At 53.4% G+C, this 7,500-nt stretch overlaps 2 protein-coding genes across 3 annotated transcripts in view; one reads left to right on the forward strand and one right to left on the reverse strand.

Moving 5' to 3' along the window:
• Positions 1 to 7,500, forward strand: part of LOC135089678 (uncharacterized) — a 71,005-nt gene that overhangs the window by 27,676 nt on the left and 35,829 nt on the right. The window lies entirely within an intron of this gene.
• Positions 1 to 7,500, reverse strand: part of LOC135089699 (uncharacterized) — a 38,832-nt gene that overhangs the window by 19,959 nt on the left and 11,373 nt on the right. The window lies entirely within an intron of this gene.

The following is a 7,500-nucleotide window of genomic DNA, read 5'->3' on the forward strand; positions in this document are numbered from 1 at the left end:
GCAGTGTTAGTACTCGTTACAGGAAGGGCGCTCATTGGTACACATGCGGTAATGGAGCGAGGAGGGACGGGCATCATTCTGCAGACCGCACATCACCTCCTATTGTTTATACGGTGCTCCCGACACTCATGACCGCGCACCACAAGTCGATTTACTTTCCATTTTACCCCGAAAAAAAAGCGCGTGTGGTTTTCCCGGCTTGCAGTGATGCAGTATATTCGCCTTAGCTTATAGGTGTCAGGGCAACGGCGAGGCGTGAACACACAGGCCTGGTTGTGGGGCTGTGGGGCTGTGGTGGTGCGTGGGCCTGCTTCGTGAGGGCGGCGTCGCGTTGGTGGTGCTGAGGCTGTTTCGTCAAGTTATTCAGCACGGCCGTGGGTGAGTGGGAGGGAGGGAGAGAGAGAGAGAGAGGGGTAGGGAAGGGCGCTGACGTCACCATCACCACCACCATCACCACCAGCCTTGCTTACTGCTGGTGAGGCAAGGTGGTGGTGGGGTGTTTACTGTGCACGTCAGGAGTATCCGTCAAGGCCACACCGCTAAGCCGCCTGTTTGGTTACGTCCACGATTTGCACATTAACCTAAAAACGCTCCCCGGCACAGGTTGCCTCGCCACGTCCTGGGCGTTGGTCGGGAGCTTCTTGTCCCCGCCGGCAGTCTAAGGACTCATGAATTGCCGCTTTCCTGTAGGCAGCAACACGTGCACATCCTCCGGCCAGGCGGGGGGCGGGGACACCACCTCTTAAGCCTCTCTTCCCCATGACTTCCCCATAGAAAACACACATATGAGTCACTTCGTTTCAAAGGCATTGCCGGGGATTTAGAGGAGTATCGCAGGGACACGCCTCCCTGTGCCTGGCAGTGAAAGGGCTAAGCCCTGCGAGGCTGCATCATCTCCCTTGCCAGGAAAGGGTCGCTCCCCTCCCCTCGCTTCGCCTCACCTCGCCTCGCCTCGCCCTTCCCATTCCGCCGCAGCGCTTTAGGCCAATACGTCTTCACAAAGCCAGGATCCGGTGGCTTGGCGGCATCATCCCTCGGCGCAAAAATACCGTTGTTGCCTCGTAACCCGCGCCCCCCGGCAGCCCAGGAGGGAGGCCCAAGGCACCGTACCAAGGAATCTTAGAGAAAGAATAATAATAATTCTACCGCCGTATTATGTTTCGCTAGGGACTGCTGAAGGCGTGGCGGGGCTGTGGGCTACAGGGCTCCTTGTTACCTGCTCCACTACTTTGTTATGTACGTCGCGGGTTCCTGAGCGCCAACACCTGATCGGAATAAGGAACATCGCTGTAGTGGTGGACCTGTTACTGGGCCACACTGCGGGGGAATATTCAATTGGAGAAAGGTGTTACTTGTGTCTTCATCATCACCATCACCACATTCATCACTACACTGATTGCTTTCACCTTGCTTCCCCACCGCACCACACCACACCAGCTGGCCACAGCCATCACCACCTCTGTACGAGTATACCTCTCACTACCTGTTTCAGTAGCCTGGCCAGCGTTCCTCTTCAACCTTCCTTCCTTCCTTCCTTCCCTTGCGTCACCCATTACATCAAACTCTCACTCTCCCTTCTCCCGTCGAAACAGAGGTAGTGGTGGTGGTGGCAGTAGCAGGGGCGTCTATGGTGAATAATGGATGGGTGAGGCAGGTGTTTTATCGTTACCGTGTCCTACCGTGCCTACTACAGCCCATAACTGTCCCCAAGTCCCTCCGTCTCTGACACATACACACACACACACACACACACACACACACACACACACACACACACACACACACACACACACACACACACACACACACACACACACACACACACACACACAGCTAAGATGACAAGGAAGTACGTAATTTTTTGTTTGCAAGGAGGAGGAGAAGGAGAAGGAGGAGGAGGAGGAGGAGGAGGAGGAGGAGGAGGAGGAGGAGGAGGAGGAGGAGGAGGAGGAGGAGGAGGAGGAGGAGGAGCAAGGAGGACCTGAAGGAGCCGCTCAGGGCGTAACAGGGTTATCGTGTATATGTCGCCAGTGACGTCACCACCAGCACGAATATTGAGTCACTTGTCAGCCGGGCCTTCCTCATCTTCTTCCATCTCCTCCTCCTCCTCCTCCTCCTCCTCCTCCTCCTCCTTCTTTTACCTCCATCTCTGCCCTCCCCCACCCTGTCCTTCCTTCCCTCTCAGCATACACACCTTCAGCTGCCACTCTTCGACTTACAGGAGAGTGACAGAGATGGAGGACTGGCGATAGAGGTCCTGTCAGGCGGAGAACCAGTGTAGGGAGGATAAGTGAGGCCCGGGCGGAGTAGAGTAGGCTAGAAGAGTGGAGAGGAGAGGAGAGTGGAGAGAAGCGTCCTTCGTAGCGGTCTCCATTCATTCTCCTTCACGGGTCGTTGGCATATCACCCTCCCTCCCCGTAGACACACTTGAACCTCCTACCCTTCCTCCTCCCACGCTCTGTTCCTGCTGCTTCTTCCTTCTGGTTCCTTCCCTTCCCTTCTTCCCCATCTGCTCTTCCCCTCGGCGTCACGTCAGAGAAACAGGCAGGAGACGAAGGGCGAGAAGGGGCATCAAACAGTGAGGGATTCTGATGCGTTGGCTTGTCAGTGTCACGTAGGATGAACACAGCGCCGGGAGGATGCACTGGCCTGATTGGGTGGTGTCTCCGGGAGTGGCCACTACTCGGTGACGCGGTCATGTGGTGACTTCTCTCTCCTAAGCACCACTATCATATTTTTTCACATTTACTCGCTCCGTTTCGTTTTCTACTCTCTTTGGGCCGCCTCGGTTCGTGGCGTTTGGCGGTTGGGGTTGGAGGAGGAGAGTGGGATGCGCTTCTCCTCCTCCTCCTCCGCCTCTTGGTCCTCCCCCCGTCTATTTCAGTCTCCTCGCCGGGAACTAGACGCCCCTAACAAGCTTCATTAGTGCTCGCGCGTAGGGAGGCCTCGGTGGAGCTTCGCATCCCGCTCCTGCTGCTGCTGCTGCTGCTGTGCTGTTGTCTCTGCCTCCGCTTCTGTTCCTTTTCCTGCTTCTTTTTTCTGTCCCTATTCTTACTTCTGTTCTCCTATTCCTATTTATCTTTCCCCTATTCCTTTTTCCGTTCCTGCTCCTGTTTCCCATGTCCATTCTTGTTTTCGCTCCTGCTGCCGCTGACGTGGTCCTATTTCCTGCTCCCTCTGCTGCACCTGTTATTGCTTTGTGTTGGAGAAGGTCTCGAGGCCCAACCCCAGGATGTTTTGGTGTGTCCTAGTGTTTGGTCTCACTGCCAGATCCGTGACCCCCTTGAGATAGCGTGCGGTGTTGAATGAGAGCGACCATGAGAACGATGACCAGCACGCCCATGACTACCACTACTCATACCGCTACCATTGCCACTGTGACCAATACTACAAAATTGTCACTGCCACCACCGCCACCGCCACTGCCACCACTGTCACCACTACCGCGAACTCTTATACGATCGTTACTAATTACAGCCTTTAACTGTCGGCTTCCATCACTATACCCTTCCCCCTTTTCCTACCACCACCACCACCACCACCACCACCACCACCACCACCATTCACCGGACACGCACGAGCTCTGTATAGTCAATGCCACACACACACACACACACACACACACACACACACACACACACACACACACACACACACACACTGCAATCACCAGCTACTCTTGACCCAATGCCTCCCCCCAGCAACGTCTCCGTCCCCTCATCGCGTGGCCGTGCCTTGTGTGGGCGCCGCCACGCCCACCCTCCCCTATCCTGTCCCTACCACGGCAGCCTCCTCTGGGCTTAGTTCTTGAATATTTGAGAAGCACGTTGGGCTGTAAACAAGGGCGTGTAGCTGCCGGGCCGACGTGCAGGTCACTGGGTGGCGACGAGCAGTCCTGTGGGATGGTGACCTCGCTGGGGACGCCGTGGCTTGCAGCTCGAGTCACTTCTTCCCAATAACTGACTTGGCTAAAACAATAGTACGAGTTTTCTTACGTACTTTTTAAACTAACTCCTGTAAATCTGTTGTTGTGAAGGTAGTTTTCTTTGTATTGCTTTGTGTTGTTTTAAAATGTACAACGTCGGCACTGGGAAGGTGTTCCGGGCAGAGGTAGAAACATCGTCCTGCGTGTCGTGTTGTTGTCTTCTTTTTCCTTCTTCTTCCTTCTCCTCTTACAATCGATATGGAAAGCCGTAATGGCGGCGACAATAGTGGCGGTAATAGCTGGGTAGTATTGTATTATTTTTTTCTCGAGGCGTTATGGCGCTGCGGTGCGGGGAGGGGCTGTAGTCTGGACCAGGGCGGGGGGAGGGACAACCATTCAGGGCCGCTGGTCACCCGCCACCATGACCGCCTGAGTAGATCTGGAGCTGCCCAGCCATTATGGGCTTTTGCTCGCGGTTAACGGGTGTTGGGCGTCTCTGCAGGCTGCCACGACACGCCACACTACGCCACGCCGCTCCACGCCACGCCATCTAATAGTGCTCGCTCCCTCGTGCCTGTCCCGGGATGCCACACCGGTGACTCAGGCCTGTCGTGGGGGTGGGGGGAGCGTCACCGTGACATACCAGTGATGATGATTTGATTGCCTGGTTGATGGAGTGATTGATAGACAGCCTCACTCCGGCGCCGTACTGCCTTGTATTTTCCCGCCTAGTCCTGAAAACGAGGGTTACGGGTCCGCGCCGCATCGCCGCCGCCGCTGCCGCTGCCGCTACCATCGCTCCGTCCTCCTGGCAAGACGGGAGAAACTTTGCGGGCGTAGATTAAACCTGACCTGCCGCTGCGGCCTGACCCAGCTCGTGGCCGTCCCATACCTCCCGCTGCACGCCTCCCCCTCGCACCCACCCACCTTGCAGCCCCCCACACCCCACTGGCAGCCCCCATCCAGCCACCTACACGCACAAAACAAACGCATTCCATATCGCTTTGTTGTGTTTTGTCTGTTCATTACGCCACACACACTCGTGCGCACCTGAGCACACACACCTGCATATTATTTCCTTACATGAATACACAGTAGATAAATAGAAAAAAAAATATATAGATACATACATGCATATTCGTACCAACATAAATACATATATAGATGCATGCATACATACATACTCGTACATGCATTCATTCATACTTGCATACATGAATACATGAATGCATACATACATGAGTAAACAGGCGGAAAGATAGACATTATACACACGTACAGCTGCACATCACTATTCCTCCCATGAAGTCTTTGGCAAACAGGAGAGAGAGAGAGAGAGAGAGAGAGAGAGAGAGAGAGAGAGAGAGAGAGAGAGAGAGAGAGAGAGAGAGAGAGAGAGAGAGAGAGAGAGAGAGCCAGCCTGGGAGGAGGTGAGGCAAGACAGGTGTGCGTGTGGGAGATGAGGGGAAGGAGGGTAACAAGCACACCATCTTGCTCACCTGCTGACCCGCCGAGGTGTGGCTGGATTAGGGACGATTCTTTGAGGGAGCAGAAGCAGGTGGCAGAGAGAGAGAGAGAGAGAGAGAGAGAGAGAGAGAGAGAGAGAGAGAGAGAGAGAGAGAGAGAGAGAGAGAGAGAGCAGGTTAAGGCGGCTGGAAGAAGGTTTATAAATTATTGATGAAGAGCCGATGGCCAGGTCTCTCTCCTCTTCCTCTCCCTCTTCCTCCCCTCTTCCTCCCCTCTTCCTCCCCTCTTCCTCCCTATTCCGCCCTTACACGAGGATCTCAGCGTTTTCTCTTTCTCTTGGCCTTTACATCGCTTCCTCCTCCTCCTCCTCCTCCTCCTCCTCCTCCTCCTCCTCCTCCTCCTCCTCCTCCTCCTCCTCCTCTTTCTCGTTCTCTGTATTGCTCACTATCCGTCTTTGTCTTCCTTTCATTCATTCATTTATCCATTCATCCGTTTATACTTTCCTTTCTCTCTCTCTCTCTCTCTCTCTCTCTCTCTCTCTCTCTCTCTCTCTCTCTCTCTCTCTCTCTTTCTTTTCTTTCGTTTCGTTTCATTTCTTTCTTTCTTTCGTTTTCTTCCATTCATTCATTCTTTTTTCTTTCTATCTTTCTGTCTATCTATCTATCTGTCTATATATCTATCTGTCTGTCTCTGTTTGTCTGTCTGTCTATATGTACATCAATCAATCAGTCAGTCAATCAGTTTATCTATCTATCTATTTCTATTTTTCCTTCTGTCTTTCTTTCCGTTCTTTCTTTTTCCTTTTCTTTCCTTTTCTTTCTTTCTTTCTTTCTTTCTTTTCTATCTGTCTGTTTGTCTATCTATTTATCTATCTGTCTGTCTGTCTACATCTTTATCTATCTCTTTATCTAACTGTCTATCTACTTATCTATTCAATCTATCTATCTACCTATATATCTGTCTGTCTGTCTGCTCGTATGTCTGTCTGTCTATTATTTATTTATCTATCTACCAATCTTTCTCTCTCTCTCTCTCTCTCTCTCTCTCTCTCTCTCTCTCTCTCTCTCTCTCTCTCTCTCTCTCTCTCTCTCTCTCTCTCTCTCTCTCTCTCTCTCTCTCTCTTTCAGCGTGTCCCAAAGCCTCACATTTCACTGGGCGGAGTGATCAGCCTGATTACCCGCCGTCAGGTAAGCAACGCAGCCCTGACGTGTACACAGCTCTTCTTCTGCCTCTCCCTCCTCCTCCCCCTCCTCATGCTCCTCCTACTCCTCCTCTTGTTGTTGTTGTTGTTGTTGTTGTTTTTGTTGTTGTTGTTGTTGTTGTCCTCTTCCTTCTTTCCTTCCTTCCTTGCTTCCTTCCTCCCTTCTTCCCTCCCTCCCTCCCTCTCTCCCTCTCTCCCTTCCCTTCCCTCACTCCCTCCCTTCCTACGTCCCTCCTTCTCTTCTTTCCTTCCTTCCTTCCTTCCTTCCTTCCTTCCTTCCTCGCTCTCTCCCTCCCTCGCTCCCTCCCTCCCTCGCTGCCTCCCTCCCTCCCTCCCTCCCTCCCTCCCTCCCTCCTCTCTCATCTCCAATCTCCATTGTGTCTTACCTACTTATAGCATCGCGTCTCCACCACCCACCACGGATACGTTTCCTCCTCCTCCTCCTTACCTCCGTGGCGACGCAGCTGGGGAGGACCAACACTAATTGGGAGTGAGGAGGAGGTAAAATTGGGGGGCGGCTGAGGTCTGGCGGGCGGACTGGCTGGCTGGCTGGCTGGCGGTGCTTTGATATGCGTGCGTTGCGGAGCTGGAAGAGGCCTCTGTGTGTGTATACGTGTGCATGTGTACGTATGTGCGTGTACGTGTGTGCGTGTTTAAGTAACCGTGACTCCTAACTGCCAGAATCGCAGCGGAAGACCTCCCCCTGCTATTATCGTGGTAACTTAACCCGACGCGGGATGCATTCACTGTTTCCTCTCACCCAAACCGCCCCCACCTCTTACCCTCCTGACTTACCCCCCTTCTCTCCCTCCATCCCCAGACACTTCCTCTCCTCCTTCCTCGCCCTCACCAGGGAATCCCACGTGTGTCTGAGGCTGTCACTGCGCATTTTGACCTGACGGAGGCA

This window comes from Scylla paramamosain, chromosome 3 (genome assembly GCF_035594125.1).
Source record: "Scylla paramamosain isolate STU-SP2022 chromosome 3, ASM3559412v1, whole genome shotgun sequence".
Classification (NCBI taxonomy): domain Eukaryota; kingdom Metazoa; phylum Arthropoda; class Malacostraca; order Decapoda; family Portunidae; genus Scylla; species Scylla paramamosain.